The 22,855-nt window shown below is 36.2% G+C and overlaps 1 protein-coding gene and 1 long non-coding RNA gene across 4 annotated transcripts in view; one reads left to right on the top strand and one right to left on the bottom strand.

Annotated features, from left to right (window-relative positions):
• LOC100876289 (uncharacterized) overlaps window positions 1-22,855 on the bottom strand; it is a 305,268-nt gene that overhangs the window by 16,407 nt on the left and 266,006 nt on the right. The window lies entirely within an intron of this gene.
• On the top strand, window positions 14,698-18,239 carry LOC105663310 (uncharacterized). Its single transcript, XR_001096791.2, has 2 exons — window positions 14,698-15,513; window positions 16,938-18,239. It is a non-coding gene; the product is annotated as an uncharacterized LOC105663310 (long non-coding RNA).

The raw sequence follows: 22,855 nt of genomic DNA, 5'->3' as shown, positions 1-22,855 counted from the left end.
ATAATATATTATTTTTTAAGTACATCATACATTAAATGTATATACATTGTGCATTATATTTATGCATACAATGCATGATATTTTTATGCACATTATGTATTTAATTATTATGCATATGATACATTACATTCATATACATTATGTATTAAATTTGTGCACATCAAAAATTCACTATGTATATATCATAAATTATATTCATGCAAATAATACATTATATTTATGCACATTAAGTTTCTACATACATTGTATCCACGTACATCAATTATAAAGTAAAAACCTAATCTCCAAGATTCGCCATTATTAAACCGGTTTTGATCATCATTGTAAAAGCTGAATACGTGTTACAAACACATAGTTTTTACAGCGTTAATATATTCAGCCATCGCTTTCACACGTGTCGATCATCGAGACACAGAAAGTTGCGAGGAAAAATATCCCCAACAAGAAAAGCAACCGGAAACTCCGATCGACGAAGCACTTTTCCTCGAATACAACATAGAAAACACTTAACCGTGGAACCTTTCACGATCCAAAAGCAGATCATCTACCGCCTTCGAACAATACACGTCGAACTTATACTTCGCGAAACTATGCCGATCGTAGAATTATTCAGAGATTCGAATCGCGTAGCGGGCCATGAATACAATGTATGTAACTTTCACCCTCGTTTTGAGCCACGCGTTTATGAGTCGTTACTCTTTTCGAGAAACGTAAACAAAATTGGTGTTGCTTTTTGTTTCAGATGAAGATCTGTTAATCGAATTCTGTTTTTATTCTTTTATGGGTTCGAGGTTCCATATTTTATAGGTAGTAAATCGTTCAAATATCAGATTTCTGAATTCTGAAATTTCTAATTTTATGAACTTCGTGTTTATTATATTTGTGTGAGAATTTATTAAGTTCTCAAATTTTCAATGTTATAGATTCTTAAGCCTTCAAATTGGTAAATTCCTAACTCATAAGTCAAACTTCAAACTCCTAAGTCAAATTTCCAGCTCCTAAGTCTAATTTCAAACTCATAAGTCAAATTTCAAATTCCCAAGTCAAACTTCAAGCTCCCAAGTTAAATTTCCAACTTTCAAGTCAAATTTTAAACTCCCAAGTCAAACTTCAAACTTCCAAATCAAATTTCCAACTTTCAAGTTAAATTTCCAACTCCCAAGTCAAACTTTAAACTCTTAAGTCACATTTCCAACTTTCAAGTCAAATTTTAAACTCCCAAGTCAAACTTCAAACTTCCAAATCAAATTTCCAACTTTCAAGTTAAATTTCCAGCTCTCAAATCTAATTTCAAACTCCCAAGTCAAATTTCAAACTCCCAAGCGCTCAAGTTTTTAAATTCCTTCTTCACCACATTTTCAAGTTCCCAAATCCTTAAATTCCCAAAAACCCTCAAACTCCTAAATTCTCGAACTCTCAACCCTATAAAATCTGATAATTGCAAATTTTTTAATTTGACCAACGAGGTATGTACATACGTGGAAAGTTTCACGATTGGATAAATAGTTTGAAATGATATTGTACGTGGGATTGTATGACACGTGGGCGGGCAAGGTATCTCGGAAACACATTAGAAACGTCACCAAGCTGGGAACAGCAAAGCTCATTAACCTGCGTGTGCCGCACACTTAACCAGGTGGGATGGCGTACGGTAATTACTAAAGTAACACCTTTACCATCGACAACTAGCAGGCGTTCACTGGATTATTGGAAAAATCTCGTCTTGTTACGTTGCTGCGTTGCGTGGGTTATGTTGGAACTTTCAAATATCGTAAATTAACGGAACTAAACGACTTTCCAAATTTTAGAATTTAGTTCGAGAAATTTAAGAATTTGTGAAATTTGTGGAATTTGTGGAATTTGTGGAATTTATGAAATTTGTGAAATTTGTGAAATTTGTGGAATTTGTGGACAGATGGAATTTGAGAATTTTGGGATTGGGAAAATTGTAAATTTTGGAGTGTGAGAATTTAGGGGATTGGAAATGTGAAAATTTGGAAATTTAGAGATTTGAAAATTTAGAAAATTTGTTGAATTTGTGAACAGATGGAATTTAGAAAATTGGAAGCTTGAGAATTTTGGGGTGTGAGAATTTGGGGAACTGGAAACGTGAAAATTTCGAAATGTAGTGATTTACAAATTTGGGAAATTTGGGATTTAGGAAGTTGAGAAATTTGGAATTTGAGAATTTTGGAACGTGGTAAATTCGGGATGCAATAATTTAGATATTTCAGAATCTGCAATCCTTGGAAATTTGGGAATTCGAGAAATTAAAAACGCAGGTATCTGTAAACCTTGAAAATTTAGAAATTTACGAACTCAGAACCTCGACAAAATTAAGAACACAAAAATTTAGAAATTTGAGATTTGCAAATCTTATAATTTAAAACCTTGAAATACTATATCCCACCATTTATACCATCAAATTTATCAAATATTCCCTTCATTATCCCAATAAACACATCACACATCTAAACCTAACCTAAAAATCTAGAAAACCTTTCTATCACCTAAAATCCAAGGCGCGATGAAGCAACAGGTTTTATTTTCCCATTTGACATTGAAATTCATTCGTATAAAAAGAGCGACTCAGTCAGCTTGAATAACGTACGACGTCAGTTCATTCACCCCAATTTATTATTTACAGAAACAGAATATTCCGTGTGCTAGCAGAACCCGGTTAATTTACAGATTTATACGAAGTGTAGCCGTGTGTTCAACCGTTAAGAATAAAAATGAGTTGAATTCTTAATAAACGAGCTTCCTTCACAAACTTTGCCTCGGTTCCACCGTTTCCCGCCATTTTGTTCGCTTTCTTCGACTTTAATACGCTCTCAAAATTCCTCGGAATAAGGGGATTTTTTTTTTAATAAACAGCGACGCTTCGGGAGCGACGCTCGCGTTAATCTAATTTTCTCATGAAACGAGCTGGCGAATCAAAATTGCATTATTCATACTACAGCGACACGAGTTACAGTGATGTAACAATGCTGCTCGTAACTGCTCGTAATTGTCTACGGGAGCTAAAGAACTTCGAGTTTGAAACCGTGGAACGCTAACAATTGACGCTAATCAATTTTCAGTGGCATCCTTCTGTATCGGACGGTGTGCGAACTTTGTTATGGATGATTAATGGCTGGGGAAAAACACCTAGTGGCTTTTCGATGAATATTTTCATACTTATTCTTTTTTAATTAAGGACGTGGACAAAATTTTTGAAAATTCATTCGAGAGATTATATATACGGTTGAGATATGAAGTAGGTGATACATTGTCTGACATGATTTAACCCTTTGAGAGATGACTCTCAGTCATCATTTTATTTAATACAAGAATTTGAAAGGAGCATTTTTTAGCTGACTCTATAATATGACACGTGTGACGTATAAACATAGTGAAACAAACAACAGTGGAAATTATTAGTAGAGAAATAATAAAACCTCAAAATAAATAAAATAAATAAAACCTTAAAAAAAAAACCTTCATTTAACTTTTTATCTAAGTTTTAAAGTTGCTGTTTACAAACAGTCAAATTACCTTCAAGTGCAAAGGGATAATAAATATAAAATAATTCTTATAAAAGCATCAATTCAACTTTAACTTTGGAGTACCTTAATCTTTGAAAAATATTAAGTTTCTGCACTCAGTTGTCTTCATGAGGGAACAATGTAAATGGGAAAATGAATTTTTGGAGTGCAAATTGTTAACAAATTACACAAATATTGTTAATGTAAGATGACTGAGTCGTCGTTGAAAGACAACGATCGAGTTTACATTTTGTTTGATGAGGAAGATCTCATTTTATTTAATGAAAGACCACAATATAAATGACAATTAACAGAATACTATTACAATTGTATAGCAATGACACGAGAAGGTATCGCATTAAGTGCTAACAAGCTCAGCAATCGGGGTCAAATTCGGCATCCTTGGACTATTAGAATACAACGCGTCTTGGATGATCAGTGCACTGAGATTACTTAACAGCTGTTCGAAACAAGGCTTTCGTTGGTCAAACGGTTAAAATTAAATCGAATTCGCATCCGAACGTAAAACTTTCGGGCATCTCTACGGAATACAATCGCCGTGTGGTCGTAAAAGGGACGAACAGCCTGTCAGACGCGTGCCAACCAGAGAATTATTTAATTAAAAAGAGAATACGTGTGTCTGGTTGAATGTCGAGTGTCGTTTGGCCGTGTATCAATTCAACGCCAGTTTGATTAATCGCTTAAAGGCGTTAGGGTTCGCCCATCGAGGACAATCGTAAAATTAGATGCAAGTCTCGAGATCCCTCATCCAGAATTGTTACTTGGACTTTTATTACTATTCGCGGTAATTTAGGAAATTCGATGAATTTGGGGAATTTGGGAAATTTAGGGCGTTTAGGGAATTTGGAAGATTTGGGATTTGGGAGATTTGGGATTTGGGAGATTTGGGATTTGGGAGATTTGGGATTTGGGAGATTTGGGATTTGGGAGATTTGGGATTTGGGAGATTTGGGATTTGGGAGATTTAGGATTTGGGAGATTTGGGATTTGGGAGATTTGGGATTTGGGAGATTTGGGATTTAGGAGATTTGGGATTTGGGAGATTGGGAACTTGAGAAATTTGACACTTGGAAGATTTGGAATTTGGGAGATTTTGGGTTTGGAAGATTTGGGATTTGAGAGATTAAGAACTTGGGAGATTGGGAACTTGAGAGATTTGGAACTTGGGAGATTGGGAACTTGGGAGATTGGGAACTTGGGAGATTTGGGATTTGGGAGATTGGGAACTTGATAGATTGGGAACTTGGGAGATTGGGAATTTGGGAGATTTGGGATTTTGGAGATTGGGAACTTGGAAGATTTGGGATTTGGGAGATTGGGAACTTGGAAGATTGGCAACTTGGGAGATTGGGAACTTGGGAGATTTGGAACTTGGGAGATTGGGAACTTGAGAGATTGAGAACTTGGGAGATTTGGAACTTGGGAGATTTGGAACTTGAAAGATTTGGAACTTGGGAGATTGGGAACTTGGGAGATTTGGGATTTGGGAGATTGGGAACTTGATAGATTGGGAACTTGGGAGATTGGGAATTTGGGAGATTTGGGATTTGAGAGATTTGGGATTTGGAAGATTTAGGATTTGGGAGATTTGGGAATTTAGGAATTAGAGACATTGAGAAATGTTGAGAATTTGGTGAATTTCAAGAATTCGGAATTTCGAGAGTTATGAAACATAAAAATTCAGAAATTTGACAAGTTGGAAATTAAAAAATTTGAGAATGTAGAAGAAAGCACCATATCGAATGTAATTCGGATCGCACAGATTTCTTCAACCGTTTCCCCTAAAGTTCGTCCACCATAATTACCTTAATTGACCATCAGCCGTTTCATTATCAATTATCCCAACTGATGAATGTCTGAAGGGATTCAGTGCTGTTAAATCAGTAGGAGGGATGTAATTATCAATTACACGAGCTGCGCATTAGTTGTTACTCACCAGCGAAAGAGCACGTCTTAATGGAAGCTTCATTTTACATCAAGTTATCGATATTTGATTTAATATAGATGCTTCACCAATTGCCCTGGTGGAATATTGCAGATGAAAGGAAGTATTCTATGATGAATTATTACCGATAGAAAGCGTTATCTATTCAATCAGGAAATAGTTGATGGAGAGCTCAACTAATTTATGGAGAATGATGGACTCTATTTTATGAGTGCTTATTAGGAAAATATTTAATAAAATTTCTTTAATAAAGTTTCATATTTGTTAGTGATGTGTTGGGATACTTTTGTCGTATTAATATAATCAGGTAATTAATAGTTATCGAAATGGTAACTGTTGGTTAAATAATTAACAGTTATTTAGATAACAGTGACTCAAATTTAGTGACTCAAATAATTAACTACTACTCAGTTAATCAATTAATTAATAGTTATCTAATTGGTTAAATAACAGTCCCAATAACTCGAATAATCAGTTACTCAAAGTCAGTTACTCAAATGACTAACTCAGTTACTTAAATAATAAATACCTTTCCAGTTAATTAATCGATACAGTGAACATATCCGCTGTCAACGTATAATTAAAACCTACATCTAATAGAGACTAAAGACACAAAATTAATTTTCAAGACCACTAACAATTTATTGTAATCTAATTTATTATCTCCGCTACTTCAAATTAAGATAACCGGTTTACTAATGCACAGAATATTCTCTCTTTCTTCATCCGTTAATTATTCAACTAATGGTAGCTACACTGTAATGATTTTTAAATTGCAACGCTGTTTCAAGTAATTTGTGTAGCTAATAGCCTCGACAATTTATAACTTCAAGTTTTCGAGTTTAACACAGTTTCACTAGTTTTCACAGATTTGATAATTTCATGGATTATATAAGTATCGTCGAGGTGCCTTTCGATAATTTCATCTAGCCTAAATAGTTTTTAACTTTGACAATTTTAACTTTAGCCATTTCGCCTAGTTTTAATAGCTTTGGTAGCTAAGTAGAGCTTCGTATACCTTCGGCTGTTTTCGGGTTGATGTACGAGGCTCTCGTAAATTTTCTAATTTCATCTTTACTAGTTTTTAGTAGTTTGTAATTTTAGCTGCAAGAATTTTGGTGATTTTTATATGTTCATGTAACTGTAGCAAGTTTAATAATTTTAATAAATTTTTAGAATTATGATAAGTTTAATAATTTTAATAAATTTGTAGAATTATGACAGGTTTAATAATTTTAATAAATTTGTACATTTATGACAAGTTTAACAATTTTAACAAATTTGTACAACTATGACAAATTTAATAATTTTAATAAATTCATACAACTATGACAAGTTTAATAATTTTAATAAATTCATATAACTATGACATGTTTAATAATTTTAATAAATTCATACAACTATGACAAGTTTAATAATTTTAATAAATTCATACAACTATGACATGTTTAATAATTTAAAAAAATTCATGCACTTACGACAAGTTTAATCATTTTTGCAAATTTATACAAGTATGACTAGTTTACTAATGTTTGTAAATTTATACAAGTACGATAAGTTTAATAATTTTAAAAAATTCAAACAACAATGACAATTTTAAAAATTTCAATAAACTCATACAGATATAATTTTAATATTTTCACTGACTTCTGATGAACTCACTCTATTTGAACAATAATTAATAAACATAGTAAGTGGACTTGCATATCTACACAATTAAGCTGATTACTATGCACTTCATTGAAAATATTCATTCATTAAAACACATCTGGTAAAAACCAAACAGGGAATATTTATTTATTCTCTTACTTCAGCTTCAACTTAACAAGCACTCCACAAATCCTGCATAAATAATGTTCATAATTTACTTCACCAATTACTGCAATTTTCAAAAAAGACCCCGCAAAAGAGTAAAAAATCTTCACAGAATAGGTGAATCCATGCAGAACAAGGGTCTCTTTTTACCCAGTTTATCAATGAAAAGGTACAAGACCGATAGATATCGATACAGCTGTAAACAGGACCATCGATATCAAGACCGGGTCTATCGTTGACCCAGTTGTTGAACCTACAAAAGCGAGCGGAAAGCTGTGCATATTGGGTCGCCTACGGCTTATAGTTCTCTCGCAACAATCGAAAGTTATGAGCCGCGTTTACCTTATCTCGAGGATCATCCATCGAGCGGAAATCAGCTTACGTTTACGTAACTACAAGTAACGAGTGCAAATCGTAGTTGCTCTACGATCGAGAGTAGAAAAAGGATCCATTTGGATACAAAGATTCGATTATATCGTGAATCTGCGATGTATTTCGGTACGCTCTTGACACACCAATAAAAGTTCGAAGGCCGTACTCTACGATGTAATGTAAACTTCACTTTAATGTAAGAACGTCTCTTTGAGTGTGGATGGCTGGGAACAGATGTGGTTTCTCTAGGATTAATTTTAGAAAGGGAAGTGAGAGATTTTCGAATTTAGAGATTTGGAAATCAGGTGTTTAGATGTGTGGATACTTGGTATACATTTGGAGATGTGCATTTAGGAGAATTTGTGAGTGTACAAATTTGGGAATGTAGAGATTTTTTTAATTAGGTATGTAGGAGTTTGGAAATTTGAGGAGGTGGGTTGTGACAGTTTGAGATTGTGTAGATTTGACAATGGTAGAGTTTGGAGATGCAGGGATCTGGGAGAGGAGAGATTTGGGGATGTAGGGATTTGGGAACGTGGAGATTTGGAAATGAAGGTATTTAGAAACTTAGGAATTGGGGAATGAGAGAATTCGGAAATGTGAGAATTTGGAAATATAGAGATTTGACAGAGTAGGGATTTGGAAGCGTTAGAATTTGCGAGCTTAGAGATTCAGAAGCGCAGAGATATGGGAGCGTGGACATATGGGAGCGTGGAGATATGGGAGCATTGGAACTCAAGAATTTAGAAATTTGGAAATATAGAAATTTGAAAATGTGAGTATTTGGAAAATAGAGATTTGATAGCGTAGGAATTTGGAAGCGTGAGAATTTGCGAGCTTAGAGATTCAGAAGCGTGGAGATATGGGAGCGTTGGAACTCAAGAATTTAGAAATTTGAAAATGTGAGAATTTGGAAATATAGAGATTTGATAGCGTAGGAATTTGGAAGCGTGAGAATTTGCGAGCTTAGAGATTCAGAAGCGCAGAGATATGGGAGCGTGGAGATATGGGAGCATGAAAATATGGGAACGTGGAGATATGAGAGCGTTGGAACTCAAAAATTTAAGAATCTAGAAATGTAGAAATTTAGAAATGTGAGAATTTGAAAATAAAATAACTCAGAAATGTGGGTAACTTGAGGGTTCACACATTCCAAAAATTAGAAAATTCTAAATTTCCAAATAAAAAAATGAAAAACTGTCCAACCCTATACCTTCTATATCTAACCCTCCTCTTAAAGCCTACACTAAACCTACCTACACTAAATCCACACCTACAAACAATAACCCACCTTGTCCCCTAATTCAGCAAATAACACAAGTAGATTTATCTCCAGATTTGTCTCCTATAATATTCAACCAGAATATTTTATCGTACATCCAGAATTTCACTATGCGATAAGGGGATCTATCTTTACGCCTCTCGGTTTCATACATTACAATGGCGTTTTTTTAAGTTTTTCGAATCGCACGATATCGCGGAAAAAAGAGAAACGAACCGGGTCGAGGGACGCAGGTAACTTTCTATCACGGTGTACGCGTGCAAAGCGAAGCGATAACCTGTGTCCGGTTCTATCTAAACGAGCAAAAGAGCAATTCCGACGAGTGCTCGACGAAGCAACGAGCGCGTGAAATTCTAACGCAACTACAAACCGACGTATGCGATTCGATACAGCTATGGGGAAAATCTAAAGCGTATGATTTTCAGTTGGAGGTATCTTAATACCGATGTGTTCAACGTGTATGTAGATTCGGTGCTCGTGCGTTTGTTATCTGGGTGTTGAATGCCTTTGGGCTGGACTTTGTTTTAAAACGCGTCGTTGGCGGTAATCGTGTGTTGAAGTTTATGTTGTTTTATAGTTGGTGGTTTTAGTATTTGGTTTTGTGGACATTTGATAATTTTGGGACTTGGGTATTTGGATGTTTAGGAATTTTGAAGGTGGCAATATAAGAATGTAGACATATGGACATACTAGACACATGAACATATAGTCACATGGATATACAGACATATGTATCCATATACAGACATATACACGTGCAGACATATAGACATATAAGACACATGAACACGTAGTCACATGAACATACATATAGTTACATGGACATATAGACATATCGACATATAGACACATGGCCATATAAGACACATGAACATACAGGGTGTTCGGCTACTGGTGGGCATAATTTTAGGGGGTGGTAGCTGGAGTGATTCTGAACAACTTTTTCCTTTACCAAAATGCTGGTTAAAGCTTAGTTTTTGAATTATTAATGAAAAACACTGACCAATGAGAGCGCGTATAGACCGGTCGCGCGACAGCGTGAGCGACAGCTTCGAATATGACGGCCGATCGTCGTCGTGAACAAATGTATCGATACTGTCGGTATAACAAGAAGCTATTAGGTAAAAATTAAATCGAGTAATGAATTAACATGTTTAAAATAATATTAAAATCTTCGTAATTCGTGAATGAGAAATAAACCAATTAGTTGTTGTTTACAACAACCAGACGAAGTATATTGTATTTATTTTATGCCTTCAAAAAGGAAAAAGAATAAATTCACGTTTACAACAACCAGACGAAGTATATTGTATTTATTTTATGCCTTCAAAAAGGAAAAAGAATAAATTCACGTTTACAACAACCAGACGAAGTATATTGTATTTATTTTATGCCTTCAAAAAGGAAAAAGAATAAATTCACGAAAATTAATTTTGTCAACTATACTAATGAAGCAAACGAATAAATTTACGTTTCAAACCGAATGAGTACCTTGCCTATGAAATGAGATCGAATTGGAATAGAATATCTAATGCAGTACCTCATTGAAGTGAAATAAATCTATTGCTGCGTACATTTAATTTTAAAAATACAGAGGTAACTTAAATAACACTTACTCATTGATTCATCGAAAAACTAGCTTCGATAAAAAATATTTGTGTCACCGTGTAGATCCACCGATCAGAGCATCAACAGCTGATGTCCTGGCAGGGTCAATGAACTCTCAATTTATTTCACTGTCTTTTTCTAATAATAATTACACAACATAAGCACGACCAGTAAACGAACCGAATGAAAACGCGTGAACGATTATTCATAGATATGTATGTTTAACAATACACTATTCTCATTATAAGATATCCGAATTGAGGAATCGAAATTATATTATATTTTATTAGAAGACATTGTTAGACTGGCTACGGATCGCGGTTTTGTTCTCGATTGCGAGGCATACGTCGCGAACGGTTGCCATGCAACGATGATCTGTTGAACGACTGCGGCGTCAATCGACAGTCATCGTTTATTGTCGAAAGAAACGTGTCGAAAGAAACGTGTCGAAATAAAATGTATCGTTGTTTTTAACCGAAAATTCTGTTTTCTTGCTTTCAAGATAGTATAGTTTAAATTATTTATGAATATTCGTTCACGTGTTTTCATTCGTCCTATTTACGTGTCGGACTCACAGTGAAAATTAGTGCAAATTAGTGAAAAATGAGAAAGAAAAATGATAATGAGAACTAATAATGAAAGATGAAAGTGATGGGTGACAATGAAGTTTCTTGAGAGTTTTTTGAGAGTTTCTGTATGGTGATTGATTTATATTAACAGTAAGGACCGGTGGATCGGACCGGTGACAGAGACACATTTTTATTGTGATTATTTGCGGTTTAATGGGTGAGCTACATTTAAATTTGTTAATTATTCAATTCACATTTTTATTTGTTGAATAGAAAAGTTATTCAATTTTTTAAAAATGAGAATTTGTTCTTTTTCATCATTACAATATCTAACGAAAATAATTTTCCATATTTTAGCTATTATTTCTTTGCGATAACGAATAAACGTATTGAATAAATTCGATTTACTTTGATTACGTGAGTAGAGACTAATTTTGTTATTTCTTATTCATGAATGAATGATAATTCAACAATAACCAGATTTTTTTATTCATTATTCAATGTAACTTTCATCTAACAGCTTTCTATTATACCGACGTTATACCGACGTTATACCGACAGTATCGATACATTTGTTCACGACGACGATCGGCCGTCATATTCGAAGCTGTCGCTCACGCTGTCGCGCGACCGGTCTATATGCGATCTCATTGGTCAGTGCTTTTCAGCAATAATTCGAAAACTAAGCTTTAACCAGCATTTTGGTAAAGGAAAAAGTTGTTCAGAATCACTCCAGCTACCACCCCCTAAAATTATGCCCACCAGTAGCCGAACACCCTGTATAGACACATGCACATACAGACATATACACATACAAACATATCCACATGCAGCATATAGACATATGGATTTGTGGACATACACATGCACAAAAATATAGAAATATAGAAATTTAGTAATTAAGTGATTTAGAACTTCTGTAATTTAAAAATTTGCTAATTCAAAAATTTGAGGAGTGACACGTACTAAAATTCTTGAATTTTGTACCCAACAATCTCAATCATTTAAAAAACGAAAAGTTCAATAATTCAAAAAGAAAATTAACAATTTACAAATTCATAAATTCATAAACTTAAGAATCCACAAATGTCCAAAATTGAAAAACCAAAATTTTTAAATCTAACACTTTGGAAGTTCACAAATTAAAAAAAAAAAAGAAAATCTAAAAATAATTTTCACAAACAGCGATGACTATATCTATGTATACGTTTACCATATAATGCCAGTGACATTTTAAGAGTAATAAAAGATCTCTAAATCATATCGACAACCAAACGAGTTAAACCTTGTACATTGTTGCCCGGTTTGTTTGCCAACGCACCGGACAAGTTATGCACGTTGCTCAACACACTCGGGCAGGGCAACCGAGCGATTTTCCTACGTCCAGAACGAAACAGCTGTTAACTGCTTCAAGAATAAGAATAAAAATACCGATCTGTGGTGAGTAGTTGCTGCTCGAAGGATTCGAGACGAAAATAGTGACGAGAGTGTTAAATATTAAACAGTTACGATGCGTAAACGGAACTCGATACTTCTGCGTCAATTCATTATTGTCTCCTTTCTTATACATTTTGATGCATGAACATTTTATTACTCATAGAACTTACATTTTATATGTTTCTGTTTTGGTGTTAGGAGGATGTTGAAGGAGGGTTGCAATTTTGTATGTTTTGAAATTTACAGGTTTTCAAATTTTTATATTTATATGTTTGTAAATTTGCAAATTTAGAAATTCCCGAATTTCCAAATTTCCAAATTTCCAAATCTCCAAATCTCCTCAATTCTCCATCTCCCAAGTTCCCAATCTGTCAAGTTCCAAAGCTCCCAAGTTCCAAATCTCTCAAGTTCCAAATCTCCCAAGTTCCAAATTTCCCCAGTTCCAAATCTCCCAAGTTCCAAATTTCCCAAGTTCCAAATCTCACAAGTTCCCAATCTCCTAAGTTCCAAATTTCCCAAGTTGCCAATCTTCCAAATTTCCAATCTCCCAAGTTCCAAATTTCTCAAGTTCCAAATCTCCCAAGTTCCAAATCTCCCAAGTTCTCAATCTCCCAAGTTCCAAATTTCTCAAGTTCCAAATCTCCCAAGTTCCAAATCTCCCAAATTCCCAATCTCCCAAGTTTCCAATCTCCCAAATCCCAAATCTTCCGAGTTCCCAATCTCCCAAGTTCCCAATCTCCCAAGTTCCCAATCTCCCAAGTTCCAAATTTCTCAAGTTCCAAATCTCCCAAGTTCCAAATCTCCCAAGTTCCTAATCTCCCAAGTTTCCAATCTCCCAAGTTCCAAATCTCCCAAGTTCCCAATCTCCCAAGTTCCAAATTTCTCAAGTTCCAAATCTCCCAAGTTCCAAATCTCCCAAGTTCCCAATCTCCCAAGTTTCCAATCTCCCAAATCCCAAATCTCCCGAGTTCCCAATCTCCCAAGTTCCAAATCACTCAAGTTTCAAATCTCCCAAGTTCCCAATCTCCCAAGTTCCAAAGCTCCTAAATCCCGAATCTCCCAAGTTTCCAATCTCCCAAGTTTCAAATCTCCCAAGTTCCAAATCTCCCAAGTTCCCAATCTCCCAAGTTCCCAATCTCCCAAGTTCCCAATCTCCCAAGTTCTCAATCTCCCAAATCCCAAATCACCCAAATCCCAATCCATCCCCAGATTTCAACTATCCCTGATTCAAAAAAATTCCGTCAACGCAAATATACCAAACGCAATACCCAACCAGATCAATATCAATACCTAACCAAAAAATCGCAAAATTGCACAGGAACAATAAGAGCATCATAAATATGAAGCGGAGGCAGTAATGACCCCGCAAGAAAGAAATGTCCCCTACATTTGCCGAGGTGCGCTGTATATGGCGTCCGATGATCGGCGTCGTCGAACAGGTTCGTCGATCGATCAAGCAGAAGAGGATGCTCGTCCATGTTGGAATAGGCACGATGAAAACGCGGATAGAGAAAGAGCTATATACCGGCCGTCTAGTCTTACCATGTATGAGCATAAAGGTTTCATTGCCTTATTAAGGTTCGCGCGATCCCTGCTTCGACCGGCTATCGGGACGAAGAAAGACGGAAAACCGGAACTCCGAAACCAGTTTATTATTCGAAACGTGGGTTAGTCCTGCGTGCACGGCTTCGAGCAAAGGAGAAAAGAAACCGGGCAGTCAGCGTATTTTCTACCGGGTCTTATTCGAGGCCAGGCCAAAACCTTTTCGGAGACGAATAATCGCTTTTGTCAGACACCGAAGACGTCCTTATTTTCCTCACAGTTCCTCTCCTTCAATGCAGCCATCTCTGTTTGATCTCTTTTAGGTAACCCAGTTGCTACCGCGAGTAAATGGGAACTCGAATATGTGTATATTTTTCTTGTTATTTGCAGTGGATGTGGGCTATGTTCTTGGTGAACATTTAGATTCTAGTTTGTAGAATTATTTTTTGTTTTGATGTTGAATCACGTACAAGGATGTTCGAGGCAAATTTGAAAACATGAGGTGAAATTAAAATAAAAAGACAGTTAATGGGTTGAAGCAGGAAAAAGTGGAAGTGCAAAACAGGAAAAATAGAAAGGCAGGAAGAAATCGGTTTCTTCTGTAAATATTATTTGCAAGTGAGGAAGATCATTTAGTCACAGTTTGGTCACAGATGTAGACAGTACAAATATTTAAAGTAAAGCAAAAATACCATACTTTCAGTTATATATTTATTATAAAATTACTAACATCAAAAGACAAAAGGTGCCATCAAATCACACTTTACGGAAATATAAAACATGACTTTCAATTGTTTACTTATTACAAAATTACGAACGTTAGAACACAAAGCAAGGTATTGTGCAAACACAACGACACGTTCAATGAAAAGGTTAAACAAAATTGTTCGAATGCACAGTGAGATTGTTTCGTCGGTATTTTACCAGGAATCCTCTGATTCTTTTTTCACGTTTTTGTCGAATCACCAGACAAATACTTTTGTACTGGGACGTTTGCATGAAGCTTTGGATTGTTGGAGCTGGAACGTGTTTCGGAGGATACACAAACTTGCAACAGATTTTATCGCCGAAATAAATTTTGCTTAAAAAGATTTACGTTCAAAACCGCTATTTCGCGTCACGGACTCTGGCCACCAAAGTAATTGACGATTCTAATACTGTTTCACCTTGAACTTCTGCTCGCATGGAGGTTTTATAATTTCAAAGTTCAAATTACGCAATCCTATGGATCTTTAGCTTTCTACTCAAGTGCGAGTTCAAGAAACCACGATTATTTTCGGATCATCCGAAAGTTGTACTTGTATTTAGATATGTATCTACGGCGGAGTCCCGCTACATGGCCCTGGACCAGAATGTAGGAGAGGAAATTGTGCAGCAGGTCAAATTTGCAGATTCGTAAACACAAATTCTTATATGTACAAATTCAAGATACAGGGTTTTCAGGTTTCAAAATTCACATGTTATCAAATTTTTGAGTTCTAAATTTATAGTATGCTATATCGGTAGATATCTAAATTTCTGGGTACCAAATCTATGTCTCCAATCCTTAGATCCCAATTTCCAAGATTTCTAATCCCTATATCTCAAATTCTAGGATTTCAAATCTCTACATCTCAATTTCTAAGATTTCAAGTTTCTAGATCACAAATCCCAAGATCCCCAAATTCCTACATTCCTAAATCCCTGAATCGCAATTTCTAAGATTTCAAATCCCAAGATCCCCAAATCCCAAGATCCCCAAATTCCAAGATCCCCAAATCCCAAGATCCCCAAATCCCAAGATCCCCAAATCCCAAGATCCCCAAATCCCAAGATCCCCAAATTCCAAGATCCCCAAATCCCTAAATCCCCAAATTCCTACATTCCTAAATCCCAAGATCCCCAAATCCCAAGATTCCCAAAGCCCAAGATCCCTAAATCACAAGATCCCCAAATTCCGAGATCCCCAAATCCCAAGATCCCCAAATCCCAAGATCCCCAAATCCCAAGATCCCCAAATCCCAAGATCCCCAAATCCCAAGACCTCAAATCCCAAGATCCCCAAATCCCTAAATACCCAAATTCCAAGATTCCCAAATCCCTAAATCCCCAAATTCCTACATTCCTAAATCTCAAGATCCCCAAATCCCAAGTTTCCCAAATCCCAAGATCCCCAAATTCCAAGATCCCCAAATCCCTAAATCCCCAAATCCCAAGATCCCCAAATCCCAAGATCCCCAAATCCCAAGATCCCCAAATCCCAAGATCCCCAAATCCCAAGATCCCCAAATCCCAAGATCCCCAAATCCCAAGATCCCCAAATCCCAAGATCCCCAAATCCCAAGATCCCCAAATCCCAAGATCCCCAAATCCCAAGATCCCCAAATCCCAAGATCCCCAAATCCCAAGATCCCCAAATCCCAAGATCCCCAAATTCCTACATTCCTAAATCCCTTCATCCCAATTTCCAAGATTTCAAATCCCTTCATCCCAATTTCCTAGATCTCAAATTCCTAGATTCCCAAATCCCTAGATCCCCAAATTCCTACATCTCAAATCTCTAAATTCCTAAATCCTCAGATCCACAAATCAAATTTCGCAATTCCACACCCCCAAGTATTCCAACCAGGTACCTTCGTATTTCCGACCGAACTCGTCCGACTTTTTCCGAATCTGACCCAAATCCATTATCCACATCGATCTACCCTCACGTTCCATTCCAACGAGTTGTCCTTTGTCGAGACAAAGTGTTGCTAATAATTACTCCGCGACCGGTGAAAACGAGCGGGAAACTCGGTATTCGAATTCCCGACTGCTAAACGGAAATATTGTGTCGGCAGCGTCCTACGACGCGTACGACAAAGGCATCCAAGATACAGGCAGCCCGATTGAATTTCAATACGCAGAAGCAGCGTATGTTGTGCCGTTGCTGTTGGGCAATGAAAGGCTTCCACGGGCTTGACGTTCGTTCGATTGTCTTTCCACTTTCCATTGTCTTCGATCGGGCCAACGTTTACCTCGAAGCATCATCGAGAACCCTCTTCTTCTTCTTCTTCTTCCCGCGTTGCGTTCGAGCGTGTAACGGAATTCTTAATGCGTCACTCGATGCGCAGGTTTCGATCATCGAATCAACGGACAACGACAGCGGGCTTTTCCCGTTTTCGACGACGATGATGGATAGATAATGCAGCCCTGCCAACCACGATAATGACGTGTCTGATATTATCGCGTTATTTCACTCGCGAGGGATTACTCAGGTTTCTTCTTTCTTTTTTTTCATGCGAGGATCATTTGTGCTCACGGAGCGAATTGATGCGGCTGATCAATCAGCCAACGATGATTTTTGACAGCCACGCTTAATGGCTTCCTTGTCGGGATGTGGCGCGATACTTTTTTCAGAGAAAAGATTTGGCGTGAAATGTAGTATCAAGGATATACGAATCCTCTGCCTTATATCGTGTATGTGACGCACATGTTTGTTGAAATGCGACAATTTTCACCGTAATGGAATTTCTGGTTTAATTTTCATTTCAAGTTCACCAATGATCGCCATATCCAGAGTAATTCAGATTTAAAAAATATTGAAAGGTGACCTTTCGAGTGGGTTAAGGTGTAAATAATATACCCACACGTCTGTCTAAATGATCACAACCGAAAATTTGAGTATTAAGTTTTATTAAAATAATTGCGACCAGGAAAATAAATCGAGTAGTAATATTTCGCGATTATTTTTCAGCGGAAACGTATTTAACAGGATGTTCCTTCTTAATATTCAAACGCAGAGGAGGTGCGTTAATAGGAAAGTGGTTTCCCAGGGAACAAAGAAACGATTACACGCCGCATTATCGAGGCTCCATCGTGTTATGAATTATAAGCACTCGAATATACCGACTGGTCGATGAAATTTTCAATCGTACATAACACAGTTTATACGATGGGCTTTTCAATCATACGTGACCACTGTTTTGATGTCGCCCGCTAAATTGTACGCTTCCGTTTCGATTAGCTCGACTGTTTACCTTGTTCAGTGTGCACAGAAAATTTTAAGCATTGTAATAAATATTCACGAGTTATTTTCGAAGATATTTTTCTGCTGTATATTTACATTACTTTTTTTAATAATAAAAGACCATTTTATAATATCCACGTTATAAAGTATGTAATCATGTTTGTGAATTTAACCAAGGCCACATAAAAATAATGTTATAAATTCATCTCCTTTTGCCGTTTTATATTCCAGCAAAATTATGGTGGCGCATTTAAAGTGCACAGAAATATATTTGTCAGAAAACAAAGATAAATTTTTTACATTTTTTCCTTGTCTACAATTTTAGACACCGAAGTTGAAACTCTGAACCTACCTTAATTAATTCCCTGAATAATAGACCGCTTAACGAAGTACTATTTACCTCGCTTTCTTCCAAACTAAAAATGGTCGACTCGAAAGAACCGGCGATTACAAAGCGCATTAATCAATTCCAGTGGCGTGAATAACTGATCATTAGCGAAAGCAATCGTTGGCTAGATTATAATTACTCGCTATTTGTTAAGTGAATGCATAACTTTCACCCAAACACTCGTTCTACTGAATAAACACTTAAAGAACAGTATCATCAACGATGGAAATTTATGAGCTTGCTACATAAACCACCAAATTGTAATAACCTCGAGTTTCATGTAAATACATTTTACATGATAATTAAATTTTTAGGTAAATTCACAATTACAATTTAGGGTTGAGATTTTATAATTTTTTATAATAAAATATTTGGTAGCCTTGAATTTACAAGTTTTTGCAACATCAAATTCCTAAATTTTCAAGTCCTCAGATCTTCAAACTGTTCACTCCTATATTTCTGAATTTCTACACCCCCAAATTTCTACATCCCCAAATTTCCAAGCCCCCAAATTTTCACACCTCCAAATTTCCACGCTCCAAAATTTGCATACCTCCAAATTTCCACGCTCCTAAATTTTTGCAAGCCCCCAAATTTCGACGTCCCGAAATTTCCACGCTCTCAAATTTCGACATCCCGAAATTTCCACGCTCTCAAATTTCGACGTCCCGAAATTTCCACGCTCTCAAATTTCGACGTCCCCAAATTTCTACGCCCCCAAATTTCCACGCCCCCAAGTTTTCACGCTCCCAAATTTCTACGCGCCCAAATTTTACAAGCCCCCAAATTTCCACGCTCCCAAATTTTGCAAGCCCTTAAATTTCCACGCTCCCAAATTTTGCAAGCCCCCAAATTTCGACGTCTCCAAATTTCCACGCCCCCAAATTTCCACGCTTCCAAATTTCTACGCGCCCAAATTTCCACGCACCCAAATTTCCACGCTCCCAAATTTCTACATCCTCAAATTTCCATATCCCCAAATTTCTACACCCCCCAATTTCAAAACTTCCAAATTTCCACATTCTCAAATTCCTACGCCCCCAAATTCCAAAATTTCCACATCCCCAAATTCCTATGCCCCAAAATTCCAAAATATCTGACTGGAGGTCAGATATTATATTTAGTTTATGAAGTTAAATATGTAAATTTGAAGAATTGCCTCTTAGAGTACCATGGATGGTACTTTTGTTAATATGTCTAGTTCACGAATTTAAAGACTTGAATTTGAAAAACTTGTCTATTGACTTATTTGACTTATTTTATTGACTTATTTAACTTATTTAAACTTTTATGTCGTGAAATAATATCTAAATAATTTATATCACGAAATAATATCTAAATAATTTACCTCCTGAAAAATTATTTAAATAATTTATGTCATGAAATAATATCCGTATTATAAAATAATATCTGACTAGCGTTCCATAATGTAGTACACAAGTATTATCCAAGAAGGAAAGAGTCGAGCAACGAATTGGCTCCGTTACTTAATGTTTCGTGTAACACTTTTATTAGTGGATTACCTATAAGGTGATATTGCTTATAAGCAATTTTCTGATTCGCTTACGAAACTGCATCTATCACGATATTCTTATTCGTACTCGAGGTATTGAAATAAGCAGTGATAAAGAATTTGCTGACTGACCTACTTCCGTTTTCCACGACACCAAACAAAAGTAGCTTGGGACAGTATTTTCATCGAACTCGCGAAACGCTGACTTGCCAATCTTAGCAAAAAAGAAATATAGTTTTTTTAAGGCCTTGACACACAAGAGGAAGACATTCACTTTAGAAAAGCCGGAAAACATTAATCGAGCTGTCGTTCTGTCACGATGTGTATATTTACGTCAATGATTGAAACATCAAAATGTAATTAAATGTGAAATGACACGAAGAAATTTGTAGTGTATAATTTGATGGAAGAAAAGGAAAATGTTGCTCCATTAATCGAACTACTGGACTTTCAACCTTTTTTAATTACAAGTGACATTTTGGAGAACATAAATCAGAAGGTGAATTTTATCGCGGTAAGACATTCTCTTTTCACGTTCAATTACGATTATTAATGGAATTGATAAAAGTTTACCGGTGAGTTTTATTTGGTGAGTTGTAAAATCAATTAAGGCTACTGTATTAGCCTGTGTAAAAGTCTTAAGAGTCACGTTCCTGTATCTTTATATGCAAGATGCAAGTAGCATCTTTCGAATTCTCACATTCTCGAATTCTCAAATTCTCGAATTCTCAAATTCTCGAATTCTCACATTCCCGAATTCTCACATTTCCGAATTCCCAAATTCTCGAATTCTCACATTCCCGAATTCTCACATTTCCGAATTCCCACATTCCCGAATTCCCACATTCCCGAATTCCCAAATCTCCGAATTCCCAAATTCTCGAATTCTCACATTTCCGAATTCTCACATTCCTCAATTCCCAAATCTCCGAATTCTCACATTTCCGAATTCTCACATTCCCGAATTCCCAAATTTCCGAATTCTCACATTCCCGAATTCCCAAATCTCCGAATTTCCAAATTTCCGGATTCTCACATTCCCGAATTCCCAAATCTCCGAATTCCCAAATTATCGAATTCTCACACTCCCGAATTCTCAAATTTCCGAATTCTCACATTCCCGAATTCTCACATTTCTGAATTCCTAAATCTCCGAATTCCCAAATTCTCGAATTCTTCAATCTCCGAATTCTCACATTCCCAAATTCCCAAATCCCCAAATCCTCAAATTCCCAAATCCCCAAATTCCCAGATCCCCAAATTCCCATATTCCCAAATTTTCATATTTCAAAACCCACAAATTCAAAATCAAATAACACTTGCCTCCAAACTCTAACAACGCAACCACAAACTATATAAACACATAAAATTTCATATGCACCAAAAATAATAAATTTCGCATTGATATTCACGATTCATACAGGTCATAAAAAATTAGAATGTTTTTCCTCGACTCCAAACAGTACGGTCTCATGGGTTGGGCCAGAAGTAAATGCATCTTTCGTATGCGACCAATGCGTATGGAAATGCACATTGTTTGCCGTGTAAACGCGCAAACGAGCTGACGGAAGTCACGTGACGGGTTGTCGTACGGCCCACCGGAAGCGAGGTCGATACGGACAACCGTCGAACCATCCCTATCGTCGGCGTTATGTAAGAAAAAGAAGCATCCTCCAGTTTCAGAAGATAACTCGAGTTTCTAACTAATCTACTTTCACAGACTGTGTAGACTAGTAGAATTATGTGGTGAATTATCGAAATTGTTCTATTAATTTCGTGATGGTGTGCTATTGAAATTAATCCTTTTACTGTTATTATGTTTGAAAGCAGGTTTAAAATGAAAATTATTCATTTTTGTAATAATATTTGATGATATTTAACCTTGTTGCTTTTGTGGTAAAATTGTAAACACATCATGCTGATTGCTTTTTACTTTACATAAAAATTTCAAAGATATTATGGACAATAGAATGTGACATATTTTGTAATAATAATTGCACTCAGTTTTTACAATAATGTTTTACAACTTTTTTTAGTAAACTTTGTGTAAATACATCTTATTGGCTATTCCTATTTTATATAAAATTTGAACACTTTGTACAACAATAATTACAACTAATTTTTACAATGATAACATCAAATAACCTTGTAGTAAAATTAATGCAAAAATATCTCACTGCCTACTAACATCTACTTCCATTCTTACTGACTATTATATACAAATTTCAAAAATGAACCTCAGAATCCAACACTCTATTAACTTTGAACATAATCAAAGTCGTATTCGAATTTTTCCTCGAACCCTCGCACAGTAAAAAATTGTGATTAAGTATTCCCTAAGCAAACTATCACAAAAAGCTCAAGAACTATCTTTAAATTCCCCCGTACACAATAACGACGGTATTTCTTGTTTCCGACTGTCTCCCCTCGTCTAAAAGGGTTAACACACGATCGGTCATGGTAGTTTCATGGTGGAAAACGTCCGTGCGTTGAAAGAGTGGTAACAGGCCGGTTACGCGGTGCCCTCTCGTTCAAGGTTTCCGCAAAAACTGTAATTATCGGGACATAATGATGAGAGAGAGAAGCAGAAGGATGACGGTGCTCAACTCGAGCCGATTTATGTACAAAGTTTTATTAACGACAGCACCGGAGGATGCAATCTCGAGGGGCATTCAGCCATATCGGCCGATTGCGAGACCACTGCGGCAGAGAACAGTCCTCGTCTTTAATTAGCGGAATGGCTGACTTGAGCCACTTGACCCGTTGCACGTGAACAAGAATCGATGTCATTTATTCGAGCACTCGGTTGTTCATTAATTCTGAAAACCTGCTGCTTCTTTGACGTTCC

Source organism: Megachile rotundata, chromosome 5, assembly GCF_050947335.1.
Source record: "Megachile rotundata isolate GNS110a chromosome 5, iyMegRotu1, whole genome shotgun sequence".
NCBI lineage: Eukaryota > Metazoa > Arthropoda > Insecta > Hymenoptera > Megachilidae > Megachile > Megachile rotundata.
The sequence above is the reverse complement of the archived record's forward strand: the minus strand, read 5'-3'. Positions and strand labels throughout refer to the sequence as shown.